We start from the raw sequence: 15624 nt of genomic DNA on the forward strand, positions 1-15624 counted from the left end.
TTTTATCTGAAGAGCATGTTAGTGAATAGCATTTATTTGAAGAGCATGTTTGTAGAGTAGCGCAGTGCGGTATGTGTTCTAAAGTCTCGAATATGTAGTGGTTCGAAGGTTGACCTTGTGCTAAGCAATATTTTCTTGAGTAGGGTGGATAGAATAATTGTCCAGAATGTGCATGGGCTGGGGGAAAAGTCTTTTGCTATGTCGATGATTTTCTGGTCTTTTATAAAGGTTGTGATAGTTCGGGACCTGTACATCTTCTCAAGTTGTTTAAGGAGCAAGGCCTTTATCTCAGGTTTACCTTGGAGCAAATGTCCCAAGAAAAAGAGCTGTGGTTTCTGGACCTTACCTTGATGTTCAGCACACTTCATGTGTGCTGGCGAGTGTTAAGCTGCTACCCGGCTACATGTCGACCATTCCAAGCTAGTGAAAGATAGCATTGCACTTTCTAGCGCGGGCTCAGAATTGATGAAATTATGCTTTCACAGCATGACGACTAGTTTCCAAGAGCAGGATTTAAGGTTAACGAACGCAGGATTTCCAAACCTTGTTACTGCAAGAGCATATGATAAATTGTTAAAGAAGCTGAGACAGTTTTGCGGTGACCGGCACAATCAGGCTGGGGCCAGCCAGCGAGATGCCAAAAGACCAGTTGTGTTACCGTATGTACATAAATTGTCGCACAATTTGAAAAATGTGGCCAGAAGGTATGATGTAAAAGTGGCTTTCTCGGCCCCTAATACGTTGTCTAAAGCACGTAAAATTTTAAGAATAATTCTATGAATGTGGCTCGAGAAAAGTACACGTGTAGAGTGAAATGTATATGCACCTTGTAAAATGAATGTGGTATCAAATATTATTATCTTGTAGTCTGGTTTACGTAGGTGCAACTGGAAGGTGTATGAATGTAAGACTACAGGAACACAAGAGGGTAGGGGCTTGTCTAGGTGGTTGGGGTAACTCTGCTGTACACTGCACGGGATGTGAAGTCTGCTACCCTTTCCTTTTGGCAGTAAATTCAGAGAGATTAAATGGGAGATTATCGAGGCTAGACACATCTTATGACTCCGTGAAGAATGTGTGTTTTGTCTATCGTGTTAACACACAATGAGTTGGACTACCTCGATCAGGGAAATGTTGAGGGCGTTTTTTGACTTATGTTGTCCTGTATGCTTATCTGTAACTGCATGGTTTATGGTATTGCTTGGCTGTTTATATATTTCCTGTTCACGCCAATAAACTTTAGTCGCGAGTCAGCACCTGTCCTGTCTCCTTTCTCATCCCTGTCTTTCGCGCTGGTGGATTCACCGCAATGGCTCACCTCAGCAGAAATCCAAGGCGTGACATTTTCCTCTTCACACTCGTGGTTCAGCGCATAATACGGCAAGGGCTTTTCAATTCCAAGGAAAGTTCATGGCTCCATTGAACACTGCCTCCTGCTTACAAGACACAGAGCAGCAATCATTGTAGATTCTACCTGTGACACAAAGAGCAAAGTTTTAGTTTGAGTGGACTAAACTAGGAAAGCAGCACAATGTATCTATAGCCAAATAACTGAACTGAAAGAAATAGAGGGTAGTGTAATAGTGAACACACTGATATATTGCAAGTGAGATATATGCTTAATATATTGCAATATCCAACACTGCTACCATTGCCTTAGCCAACTACTTCATAAATAACAATAAATGCAGTATCACAAAAATACTGATAACGTACTATGTGCTAATAGTAGCAGTGCAGGTTCCATGAACAAAAAAGGGCCCAGTGCTGACTGTCGTTCCCACAGCAGCCTTGTGACCAATGGCCGGTGTAAAGGAAAGAGGAGGAATGACTGAAAAGAAAAAGAGCCAGGGGGAAGGAAAATAGGTATAGAAGGGCTTAGGATATCATAGGCAAATAAGGTTGTTTAGACAGTGAGCACAAAATAAACATTACCACACAAGTAAAGACATACAAGACCAAACATATATATTATTATGCAGAGTGGCAAACTTGATGCCATTTAGCCCAAAATATGTTTTCAATAAAGTGATTATAATTATTAATAGAACAACTGACCGAGTGAAACCATAACAGGGATGAACAAGGAAGTTGTTAATATTCTGGCAGAAATTAAAAGAAGAAAATGGATCTGGCCAGGGCATACAATGCAGAGAATGAATCACCAATGGTATCTTAGGGCAACATAATGAATTTGATGGATTTTAATGGCACAAGGGCATCTGTGGCCAAAGAGTGCCTTAGCACAAGTTAATTTCGTCTACTCAAGGTGAAATCAGAGACCCATTTCCCAAGCATTTCATTCCAGATAAGCTGAGCACCACGCCAGGAAACAGCTTGTGCATTGTATCGCAACAAAATGAATTTCACCCTAAGGAAAATATAGCAGGAGATAGCTGATTATAAGCTCACTAGATAAGATCAGGTGATTTCTGATAGTGTGGCATGTAGCTGGTGCAAGACACAGATAATTAAACTGGAAAAGGCCATTGTCCTGAGGTGAATGTAAACTAAGCAATGAGGATAATGAAATTCGCTACACTAGAGCTGTTAAGAATCAGCTCAAGTTCCATGCTTCAAGATGATGCAAGTTTGCTCAGTGAAAAAAAATCATAAGTTCACCCAAGAATTGGTATCTTGGCGGTATCAGGCTGCAGGTGCAGATGAATTAATCCTGCCTCAGAGAAGAGCTACATAGAGCACAAAACATTTTAGGCCAGTCCTACACTGACAGCTGTTAATAACTATTTTAAAACTGTTTTTCATTGCACAAACAATAATACCAAGTTTGTGTTGGTCATGTGATTATGTTACTGAGGCTCTCCTAAAAATTCTAGCCAGAGCTAAAATACAAGCTGTCTCAACTAAGTTTTTATATCAACAATGAGAACATAAACACATGCAGATTATTCAAGTAGAAGTATTATTCTTCATGACGTGCCCAACAAATTTTAAATTATACTGAAAAGTAATAGAGTGGAGTGCTTGTGCCAAAAATACTAAACCTCAACAACAAAGAGAACACAAGAGAAAGGCAACAACATATTACCCAAAATTTAAATGTTTGACAGAACAAATTTGAAAAGAAAACCTCTCCACAACTGGAACAAAACAGCGTGATACCGAGCACACATTTGAAAATTGTTTCATCCAAATCCCCAGTCTGGTGCTCCAGCACTCTTCAGCCAGCATGTCATGAAATGTACCATAGTTCTGGTAGCTGTAAAGAGTATACAGCTGATCCGGCATTTTGATATGTGAACAGTAACCCTCAATGACCACCAGGCTGAATACTTTCAAGAGGCTGTTCTAGTAACAAGACTGCAGTGAAACACTTAGCAAGTTATGCGGGCGTAATAATGCAAACCGTTAATCTGAGAGTTCGCTACCACGCAACTCTGTAGTAACTCCTAAAGTGTTGCAATCGAATGAAAAAAAGGACTGCCTATTATATAAACAAAAGTCAAGAGGCTGCAATGCAAGGCCACGACAGAAGTGCTGCAATACAGCAATAGTGATACAATGTACACTTTAAGCAACACAATGAAACATGATCTTTTATCCTTAATTATCAGAATTTAAATATTTGTTTTTCTTGCTCTCTTGCAAAATTAAGTTTAGATCGTAAAAGCGCTCGAAAAGACAAGGATACAGAAAGAGATTTCCACACAGTGCGCTTACTTCCAGTGTCTTTTTGAGCACATCCACTATCTAAACATGGTAACCCAACTAGTTTAAACGCTGTCGTTATTCCAAAATTAAGCCTTTCACAAAGTGGGAGCCCCTTTCCCCATACAAGGTGCACCATAACTAATCCAACACTTTTTTCATGATATGTTTTCTCTGAAAATAAACACTGTTTGAAGATTTGGCAATAGTACTTGTCTTTTCGATTCTACGAATGTATCATGCAAGTGTTCAATGAAATGACCATCTGCCTATCTTGATCATTGCTCAAAATCAGGGTATAATGCACCATGAAGGGCAGGCTCTGCTTGATTTTTATGTTTTCCTAACGAAGCATGTATGTGCAACCCTTCTGCTGGCTTGTATGCAGCAGGTTTGTCTAGCTAGGCGAACTGTGGTTTTGCTATAAAGATGAAATGGTACTTTGGAAGTGAATGGTTTTCTAAAATACATTTAACATACATACCGGGGCTTTAACAGCGCCTGGTGTAAGCAACATCAGTGGGGGGACCGCAGGAGTGGCCTAGTGGTCCGAGCATCTGCCTCGCAAGCGGTAGGTGTGGAGTTCGATCCCCAGTGCCATCGGTCTGTGCCGTGGTCTGTCTGTTTTCGCGCCTGTAATCCAAAGATGTACCAACTTGCCCAGCAAAGATGTACCAACTTGCCCAGCAAGACGTTCTTTTAATACAATGGGTCGTTTCAATGGCCAGTTTAAAACTTGAAATAACCATGCTGCAATATATACAAAAAATGATTTGTGTGCTCTCTCTTACATGACATAGTTAATCATATCATAGTGTTGGTAGTACACAAAATGCATGTGTGGAACATATACATGCACTGTTTTTGTTCACATCTTACCTGCTATGTGCTGTTATGGCATGTTATGTGCTGGGAAAGCAACAGGTAGTGAGCAATGTTGTGTTGCAGCCTTTCTTCTGATGGAATTTGAATCATGTGAGGTGCAGCTGAAAGAAATTGTTTCATACATAAGTATATTTCATGTAACACAACAAAAAGTGCACAGCCCCATCATGAGTTGTGGTTTAAACTAACAGCGAGCTTTATACTACTCTATTTAACATATGATGCAAGTCAGTGATGCTGGAGGCACAAAACTAAATACTGTGAGGTAACAAGAGCTAATATGGACAATCATGCCTTTAAGAGATATTGTCACTATATATTTTCCTGAATGAACTAAAGTTATCCTTAAAAGCATTCAGAGGAAGATAATTTTGCTAAATGCCTTTTGCCAGAATAGGCCTTTTATGAACCAGTTGCAAATGAAAAGAATAACTTTAAGACCATGCTATGCATGGTCTAACGCCAAAGTAGTTGCATACAAGCAGTATACTATGCCCCTAGTTTTATGGTGGGCCTGTACTGCACAATTTTCATGCAAGGTAGTGGAAAGTATGTGCCATGAAACAGACCTCTCCTTCCTGAAACTGGCAAATAAGTACTGGGTTTTTAAGGCAGGAAAAAAGTTACATAGTTCCTTCTACAGGTTTTGAACTTCAGGTTTGTTATTTGAAAAATATCAATCCCTGAAATGCAATGATTGAAGTTTTTAGCAAATAACATTTCCATTGTAACAGTGGAAACGCTCTTTTATATGAGGAACGACTTTTCAAAAGCCTGCGTTTCATGGTGGCTGTCAAGTAGCCCTGATAAAGAGAAACCAGTCACGACACACAACCAAGCCCCCGTAGCACATTTTCAACTATACCCTCATGATATAGCTTTAAAGTAAGTGTTAAGCAATACAAATACAATTCCCTTGATTTCCTTCATGATTTATCACTGGTGTATACATACAAAGATAACCGTACAAGATGTGGAGTGCATGGTAGAGAGAGAGTAGGCAGATGGTTTATGGACACTCAAAAAGTGAACAAGGGAAGGAAAAATCTCAGGGTGCTTGCCGTTTCGACAAGACAACTTGTTTTCGTCTGGGGTCAACATATACAGAGGAAACTTAAAATCAAGTACAGGGTTGTCCACTCTTAGTGCGAACACGCGAGCACATGTCTGTGCTCTTTGGGCCACTGTGTCTGACATTGCCACACATCGAAGTGTAACATGACACGAAGCACCACATCCAGGTGCATCTCCTCTTGCGCCATTTTGCAGCGATGAGTGGCTGCGCCGCACACAGTGGACCTCTAAAGAGTGCGGCCATGCGCTCACATGTTTGCACTAAATGTGGCCAGCTCTGTACATTCCGGAATTGGCATAATTATTTGAAAAGGCCTTGCACATGATAAGAGGTTTCCCAACCCATAATTTCCCCCTCCTTTCCTGCTTTCTTTAATTTATCGTTATACTTTAACCTTACGCCCTGCACCTCCTGACATCACTTCTCGGAACCTTGGCTGCCATACTCCTCCCCCTCCCCCTTCTTTTGGCCTTTTCTCCGAACCTGCCTTCATTTTCTCTTTTTCCTTCAAATTATTTTGCCCCCCCCCCTGGTATTTTATTCTGCCATGCTGCTTAATTCCTTTATCCTAGTTTTTCAGGAAAAGGCAGCCAGCTATACCAAGCCACCTGTTGCGGCTGGACATAAAGCCATTCAAGCCCACTATCCAAACTTCATACCCCGAGATTCGTTTCTACTGAATTGGGCTTTTTTGTTTTCACAGTTTTGCAGGTCAACCGGTTAATCTTCTTTAGCAGCTATCATGCCTGGTCAAGGTTCACGCTCCCCATCGTAACGCCCTTCCCATATCGCACTCTCGTCCCACACAACAGGCCTTTCGCCTCGAAGTGAAAACCTTATTTAAACCCCACCAATGATGAACACTTTGCCAGACAAAGACAAGTCCTCTTGTCGAAACGTCAGCAAGCACCCTGAGGCTTTTCCCTTCCTTATTCAGTTTGTGAGATACCAGGGACAGGTGTTCAAGCAGCCATACCACACTAATATCCCTGTCACACGGGCACCGCAAAGGCCTTTGAGAATCATATCCAAAGGCGTAAGGAGTGCAGCTACCCGGTACAAATGTTGCGCCTTTGTCGCTAAGGGCTTTGGAGGCGAAGGCGCTCAACCGAGACCTTCGGAGCCTGAAGACGCGGCATTCGAGAAGCTGTGATCGCAGTACCATCCAAAGTCAAAAAGTAAAAGCAATAAAAATAATAGATAAGCTAATAATGTTTGAAAACATTTTTTTCAAACACAAAAGGTGTGTCTGGCTTTGGTTTTTGTACGGGTGTTTATGTTTTGTGTTCAAATTTCAAGATAGTGAAGGTGTTGCGGCAACACCGAGCGCCCATGGTGGCCAAGGCAATACACGTACAAAACCTGCTCCTGCTGATGAGAGTAGCTGTTGCAGTACTTTTAAGGAAGCAATCAGAATAAAAAAATTGTCAAAGCTCAACGAATGAACAGAATACACCACTTTAATTTTAGAACACTCACTTCAGCCACCTCGAGTATAGCAGCGGGTGCTAAGCCTGAACGACTTTCACCTTTGGGCTGCACCGTGTAGCTGCATCGCTGCTCCTTTAAGCTTTCGCTCCTTTGGTGAAAAATGGCGCCTTTGCTGGAAAGGCCTTTGAGGAATGCCATGTGACAGGGGTATAAAGCACATTTTTTATTGACACGAAAGACTCAGTGCCTTTAGTTCTGACAACATTCTGAATCATGCTTTGGTGGCTTAGCATATCAAAATACCGGACATGACAAAATCAGCTAATTAGTGAGGGCTATTATTTGTATAGGTAAAATTATAACATTCTCCTAAAATAATGAAAAGAAACCACCAGCACTGACATCAATGTACAATTTGGCTGTAACATACTGACATGACAATATAGTTACATGTAAATTCCCTTTTCGCACTTCAAAACTGCATGCATTATTTCTAGAAAGTGCGAGAACAGAAGCTCATACATAGTGCCAAAGAAAAGAGTGCATAATAGTACCACTTATGAGGTGTTTATCGGAAACTGCAATGAGCAAGGCTATGTTAATGGCAATCCAGAGTTATTATGTGTCTTACGAGCGCATGCACTTGGGAGGTGATAGCAGCTGTGGACGCAGCTGTCCATCGCAGTTTTGAGTCTGTCGAGATAACACATGGGGTAAGGTATTCCCTCTTTTGCTGCCGAAGGCAAAACCGTCAGCAAGTGGAGTTGCGTTGCTATTCACTGTCAATATCTACTGCTCAAAGTAAAGGAAACTAGGGCATAAAACATACAGCATTTCATATTATGCTTTGGCCAAATGCAGTGAGAATGAAACAGACTACAGACTTGTCTTATGACGTTTGCACTCTTTACTTTGCACCAGAGGAAAATAAATTTATGTACATTTGACCTACTGCATGCCACAGTCCTAGAAGAAATGAATCCAGGTCTCAGAAATTCTACGGAGAGAATACTGATGCTGCATGTGCACTTCTCTGAACTGTTGTGAAATATGCAGAAGTTGCCAATTTTTTTACTACCTGATTACATACTGTAATATTTGCAAGGAATATGAGGTTAACGGACTGGGAAAAAATGTCAGGAATGGTACCTTTGGTACTGGGCACTTGGACAAACAAATGACACACTGGGCGTCCCCAGGAGCTCTGCTACCAGGCACCCCTAGCAACAGTAGTCAATTTTCCAGATCCAAAGGAGCCATGCGAATGATTGCCGAAAAGTCAAGTTTATGGACAGCAGATGCATGAACACAAAACAGTTTTCCAACTTTGTTTCAGTGTGATAAATGGTTTCAAATCTCTAGACTATATCTGGTAGTACACAAATTATCAGAACACCATCTCCCGCTCAGAATCGTCTCAAAACACATTCGACACGCAGTACCAACATGGACAGTTCGTGCTTAATTGAATCCAAAAGTTTACGCTGATCGACCAATATTACTCTAAATAGAGACAGAAAGCGCATGCACGTTGTACTGATGTTATCGTGAACATAACATGCGACGAGACGCAGGGTTACAATAGAAACAAAAAACCGCTTTCAAAATTTGAGAACAAAAGGCTCACCTTCTCACAAGTTCGCCAAACCGGAGACGTTGCCGAGTGGCTGCCGCCAAAGTCACTCGCAATGCACAGAAATAATAAAAATGCAGTGCCGCTGACTTTCCTTGAGCAATTCCAGTCGAATGAACTTCGAACTGCTCGCACCGACTACCTCTGCAAGCATGTCTAAATGTTAGCGACGCAGCCACGCCATTTGCAATTTACGGAGCTACACGGGAAATTCATAGCGCCATTCACGTATTCGCGCTCAAGCTGACGTCGCTGATGTCGCAAAGGCGCACAACGGCAAAAACATATAAGATGTATTTAATTTTACGGTAGCTTTTTTAGCTGACAACCTGAATTGTTTGATATATTGTTTTTTCTTTTCGTTGCATGAACGTTACTACCACCAGCGGCAGCGCAGCTTGGCCATGGCTAGCCATGGCGAAGTCGAAGCGCTAGCCGAGCCCGCAGTCGGAAATATGTGCGCAGTTAGCGCAGTGGGGAGTTGAATGAACATGCGCTTTGGAATGGGTTTTTGTTCTTCAGTGTTCGCTGCGTGCGACCTGCGCGTTGTGTGTCTTTAGTATGTGTGTGTGTATGTGTGTGGCCGGAACGCTGCATTAGAGTGTACATACAACAGCTCGCTGTCCCGTGCGGCATCGGTGCGTAGTAAAACGATCATGCAGAATGTGCGTTACAATGCGAGTGGCCCTGCACGAAAGAGGAGACTTGAAGCCGACGGAAAAGCTGCTCTCCCTCGTGGGACTGCAAGAATCTGGCGAGTAACAGTAGACGCGCGTTTCGGTGGATGATTCCGTTTACCACGCCAAAAAATTCAGCACTGTCCAACAGCAATGATGAACGGCTGCTGCATCATCACCTGTGTGATGTTTGTGACAAGCTTGTTGGATATGAACGTGGCCATGAATGGTATTCGCCGAGCAGTGGCCCTCAGGGCGTGGCACCAGTGGATACCTGAAGACGATTACTGTTTGCCCGCGCCCTGGCGCCTCGCATTCAACCGAATGCTTTGGCGTTAATTATTTATATCTGAATTTCACACGTAGTTGGACTCGCAAATATTACAGCGTACAAACGTACCGTCGGAAGAGCACCCTTTTTCATTTTTTTAGGGAGGGGGTGGCGGAATTACCGTCTGCTCAAATTTAATGTCACTAATATTTTGAGCTTATTTTCTAAACAGGTGCCGTGGTGGCACTGTAAGCAATGCATTTACTGGGCAGAAGTTTATTTTATGTTGTGTTGGCACAAGGTTAATGATTGTCATTGTACTGTGGTGCCATGTTCAAACAAAACACATAATTGTACACTCTCTTTGAAGAATGTCTAATGAGGTAATAAATTACTGAGCAGCGAGTATGCACTGTGGTTAATGCGACGAACGTTACTGAATTACTTCACACTTGTCATGTTCTGTTGTCGTTAGTGATTACGTATGCCTTGGTGTCTGCTGCTTTCCAGTGTAGGGGTCGAGAGGCATGTCGAGCTCCACTTAGCAGCTTTTTTTCCTTCCACTCTCTACTGGCCAACATGGTAAAATAAACTCAACATAATGCGTGATTGCTCAGACCTAGATTAGACTACCATTTCACTTATTTACTCTCAGGGCCAATTGGCATCGAAGAGAGGAGAGCGACTAACATAAATACGTGTAGGCAGATTAATTAAAATGATTATACACAGCAGACTTGAAGGCATTGGATGCAGTGGTGGACATGACGAAGGCAGAGAAGATGTGACAGCTGGAAACGTAGAAAAGTGGAGATCTGCGTGAGTTTGTACGCGACTTAAGGTGAACGCTAGCAAAAAATTAAGAAGGCGCAGAAGACTGAGGCCAGAGTTAAAACTGTAGTTTAACAGACGAAAGCACCTCCCAGCAAGCCAAAATGTGCACATGCAAGCAGTTATGTGAACACAGAACATAGAAAATGAAACTCCTTTTTGGACAGAAGGAAAGCTAAGGCACATTGCTTATTGTGATGTTGCTTAAAAAGTTGGTGTCTAGTTGTTGCCCTTCATATCTGGTCCTTCCACACCCAGCAACTGAAATGCCATCAAAAAGGAGCATCTCCAATCACTCTAATTAAATGGGAGGTACACATCGCCAGATGTCAGAGGCTTGGCGTCTCATCTTGCAGACTAGCTAGTTTGGCAGATTTAAACTTTACCGCATGTAAGAGGCATGCGGTAGCCTTGAAGGGGAGTATTTCATAAGTGTTACAGCATATTGTACAGTGCTGGCATGCTTCATTATTTACATCAGAGTAATGTGCTAGCACAGGCTGGAAAGTTTGTAAGTGAACAGAAAAAAACAATGTGCATGCCATATCTTAGCCACATTCTTGGTATTGTATAAAAAGTGCAAATAAGGAAATCCTCATTTTTTTGTCAGCTTTTTCTTTCTGTGCATTGATTTTTTGCAAGTTAGCAAGGTTCTACAGTCTTGTGTGCCTATCGGCTGGCCCCTTGTTTGTCAAAGGTACCGAGTACACAATGGGTCGTGTCAGTGCAAGCTAAGTAAACGATGGATAGAAAATTCGTGCTTTCAGTGTATTTCCAGAAAAAACTGCTATTATTTCCTACTCAGGATGGGGGAACAGCATCGATGGTGCACATCCTCCTTGTCACTGCAGCAATTATGGCTGCTCGCTGCTTTTTGGTGGCGTTTCATTTATCTGCAGGAAGAGCAGGCATGAATGGGCGGCAATAGGTACCTACTAAATTAAACATTGCATTGAGCAATAATTTGTTGTGTCGGTGCTTTTGTTATCCATGAAGGAGTTGGTGTTTTTGATTAATGGTTGTGTAGCAAAGATGTAACTGCTAGATTGCACTGCATTCACAGATTTGTGTGCCCATGCTTTTGGTTTACTCAGTTGTTTATTTCCTTACCAAATGGCAGATGGAAATTCGGCTTTCAACTTGTGCACTTTCATCATGTTTGCAATGTACTTTCAGCTGGTGTTCAGTTTCACTTTGGAGAAGTTGTCCAACCATTGTCTGTGTCTAAATGTTTTCAAACAGTTGACCTCATTACGCAGCATTTCTCACAGAAAGCAAATGTTGCAGTAACATTTTTATTAAATGTTACTCTATCATGTGGCTAGCAATGTAGCGAAAAATTTTATCATCAAGTCAGCTTTTAACATTATAGCAAATTAAGGCCTTTGTTATTTAACGTTGCTCACAATTTGTACCAATCACTCAACCTTGAAGCAACGTAATGCGTTATCACCCTTCCTCGGCTCTTAATTGTGTTAATCACATTAGACATGCTCACGGTCGTTCGCCATGCTAGTTTGCGGACATTGTTGGCTAAGAGTAAACCAGACAAATAAAAAATCGGACGTCATGTGATGCCTATAGTCTGCGGGCCAGCAGTTCATCGTGTAAAAGTGGCGTCACATCATAAGCATCTTCTGTTTTTGCTGCCTTTAAGCAAGTTATTAGTGCGGTTGGTGCAACACATTGTCGATGGGGTCAACCGTCCTGTCGTGTTAAGTTTTGATCCCTTAAATTGAATGTTTAGTATTTTTCCCTGCAACGACTACAGAGGAACACGGACGTTTCCTTCAATACTGGACTGAATATACGGTCATTCCCTACGTTTCATTGAAAGCAGAAGTGGTTCTGTATTTAAAACGTACATAGTCTACGTTATAGGTAGGGAATTTTTTTACAGTGCATCACGGTGTAGTTCGACTCAGCTTTGGTGAGGGCACGGCTGGCGTACACAACGACGTATTAAGCAAATTCGGGCTTTCGCTGGGCAAGGACAACACCGAGGCCGATTCCGCTTGCTTCGGTGTGCACATCAGTTGGGGCACTGGAAGTTGTAGTGTCGAAGGATAGGTGTTGTGGTTAGAAAACGACGCAGCGCCGCAAAAGCGTCGTTACAGGCCGAGTCCCACGTATACAGGTCGGCGGGACCATTAAGGAGTTTCGTAAGGGGCGCGACGATAGAGGCGGAATTGGGAAAAAATCGCCCAAAATGGGAGCAGAGACCTACAAATCGGCGCACCTGTTTTGTAGAAGTTGGTTTAGGGAAGTCAACCACAGCACGAAGTTTGTGAGGATCTGGCAGGACGCCGTCTTTGGAGACGAGGTGTCCGAGTATTGTCAGCTGTCGGGCACCAGAGTGACATTTTTCGAGATTAAGTTGAAGGTCAGCACTGTTTAGGCAGCTCAGTATCTGGCGCATGCACTTGAGATGCGTCGGAAAATCGGGCGAAAACACGACAACATTATCTAAATAGCAGAGGCAAACGTTCCACTTGAGGCCGCCCAAGATGTTGTCCATCATTCATTCAAATGTTGCGGGAGCGTTACAGAGGCCGAATGGCATCACGTTGAATGGCATCACGTTGAATGGCATCACGTTGAAAGTCCGTCAGGGGTGACGAACGCTGTTTTAGGACGGTCGGACTCGGCCATCGGGTCTTGCCATTAGCCGGAACGGAGATCCAGGGAGGAAAAGAACTCGGCGCTTTGCATGCAGTCAAGGGCATCGTCAATAGGTGGTAGCGGGTAGGCGTCTTTGCGCGTAATTTTTTTAAGCCGGTGATAGTCCACGCAAAATCGTATCGAGGCATCCTTCTTTTTCACCAGGACGACTTGGGATGACCAAGGACTGGCGGATGGTTGAATAATGTCCCGTTGTAGGATGTCGTTAACTTGATCAGTTATGACCCGGCGCTTGGGAGGCGACTCACGGTAGGGGCGCTGACGGAGAGCAGCATGGGTGCCGTTGTCAATGTGGTGCTCGACAGTGGTCGCACGGCCCAAAGAAGTGGACTGGTGGTCAAACGATGAACGAAACTGCTTGAGCAGGGCAAGGAGCTGCACGCGGTGAGCTGTGTCGAGAGCGAGGTCAATGGAGTGGTCGAAAACGTCCGAAGACAGCGGGTGATCTGGAGTAGCGCCACCTGGGGTCAGGGCAGCGACGTCGGCACTGGAGGAGGTCACATCAGTGTCCAAGGAAGAGATCAAGTCAGCGGTTTAAAAATGCGGAGGCACTCGCCACGGAGCAAGGAGAGCTCTTAGAATGAGGGGTCAGAGACCAGGATGGCGACAGCACCGTGGTTAATGTCGATGACGGCGAAGGGAAAAGATAGGTGTCGGCGAAAGGCAAGGACGAGGGACGGCGTGAAAAGAACGGTGGCGTCAGAAACAGAGGTGGAGCAAACAGGGACGAGAACGGTACTATCAGGAAGAATGCGAGTGTCCTCAGTGAGAAGTTGACAACAAGCTTAGCAGCACGGCGAATCGGAAGCTCGTCGAAGGGCGCATCGCAGAGCGGAGAAAATATGATGTGCGCGCGGGCACAGTCAACGACGGCACTGCGGAAGGATAGCAAATCTCATCCAAGAATGACGTCATGGGAGCTTGCACGGAGGACTAAACATTCGACAACACAAAACATCCGCGATGACGACGCGTGCTGTGCAAGCGGCAGAAGGATGAACGGGCTCGGCGCTGGCTATACGGAGTGAGAGTCGAGATGATGGGGTGGTAACTATGCGAAGCGAGCGGCAGAAGTTTTCGTGAATTACAGAAACGGTGGCCCCAGTGTCCACAAGCGCAAGTGTCTAGACACCGTCTACAAACACGTAGGCAACAACAGTGTTGTAGGGGTGTGTTGTAGCAACAACAGTGACACATTTGTGTGTTGATCTTGTGTACTCATGTCTCCTGTTTTTTATCTCTCTCGGCCATTGCTCTGCTGTTTTCTCTTTGAATTATTTATTAGTTGCTTTTCTGTAAGCAAGCCTTTCCATGTGGTCCTCGTATGGAAACCACATCTGGTTTTAGCGACTCACGTGTCACCATGTAAGCAGTCGCAACCCGTGCAGCCTCTTTCGGCCATATTTTGGAGTCACACGGGGCCACACAAACGCGGGCAGAGGCGTACAGACGCCCACAGTTGGTGGATACTTCCCTTCTTTTGTTATGTCCCCACCACAATTTTTTTTCTTTATTTTGTTATTGCTTATCTCTCGATCTTTTTTTTAAATAACCGCGTGCCCGCACAGCCCGGCCTCCCTCTTACACCTCGTGTGTGGGCAGTGAGTTCGTGCGTGCGCGACGTGGCGCCTTTCTTCCCTAACATGGGGTAGGTGTCTGTGCTGTGTTCCGCTCCCCCCGTCTTTTTTTCTTTTTAATCCCTCTGTGTGCCGGGTCCCCTGCTATAAGAAGACACGTCCATGCAATGTATGTTAATTCTTGACAAAGACGAGTCCCTGCTAGAAACGTTGGATAAATTCGTTAGGTTTTTCAATTTGACTTCCCCAACATAATATATATATAATAAATAGAAGATTAATTGATGATATATTTGTGACCTGGACACATGGTGAGAAAAATCTCACAAAGTTTATTTCGGACTTCAACAGCACTCACCTTAACATCTTGTTTTCCTCGTCGCATTCAGCCACGACAATGAATTTTCTTGATGTACAAGTGACCATCACGCAGAACAAACTTGAGACAACAGTCTACAGAAATCCACAGACCGACGCCAGTACCTACACTGCCAGAGTAGTCACGCCCGTCATTGTCAAACATCCATCGCTTACAGTCAGTCCCTATGTATACGTTTCCGTAGGATTTGCTCTAAAGAAGGCGACTTTGAATCAAACTGCGAGCAAGTCCGTGTGGACCTAGCACGGCAGAGGCACCCATTGTCAGTCATCGACGATTCAGTGAGCTTCAAAGCACGACCGGCGCGAAATCATAAATGGCAAAAAGCAGCCACGCCCGGACTATCAAGCCAATCTGGTTTGGCTTCAATGCCCAATGTTAGCACAATTCTTAAGAAACACCACAACATCCTTCAACAGAGTGAAAAGATGAAAGAAGTTTTCCCTGCTCTCCCACGTGTTGTGTATAGGCGTGCAAGGGACATCCGGGATATGATAACATAGTCTACAATCGA

General features: G+C 43.7%; 2 long non-coding RNA genes across 2 annotated transcripts; both read right to left on the reverse strand.

The window, feature by feature from the left end:
- Positions 1–1385: 1385 nt before the first annotated feature.
- On the reverse strand, positions 1386–4272 carry LOC144134741 (uncharacterized). The gene is made up of 3 exons (XR_013315233.1): positions 4154–4272; positions 1717–1831; positions 1386–1474 (listed from the first exon to the last, which is right to left on the reverse strand). It is a non-coding gene; the product is annotated as an uncharacterized LOC144134741 (long non-coding RNA).
- A 99-nt stretch (positions 4273–4371) lies between these two features.
- Positions 4372–8239, reverse strand: LOC144134742 (uncharacterized). The gene is made up of 3 exons (XR_013315234.1): positions 8210–8239; positions 4549–4655; positions 4372–4419 (listed from the first exon to the last, which is right to left on the reverse strand). It is a non-coding gene; the product is annotated as an uncharacterized LOC144134742 (long non-coding RNA).
- Positions 8240–15624: the final 7385 nt, after the last annotated feature.

Source organism: Amblyomma americanum, chromosome 5, assembly GCF_052857255.1.
Source record: "Amblyomma americanum isolate KBUSLIRL-KWMA chromosome 5, ASM5285725v1, whole genome shotgun sequence".
Lineage (NCBI taxonomy): Eukaryota > Metazoa > Arthropoda > Arachnida > Ixodida > Ixodidae > Amblyomma > Amblyomma americanum.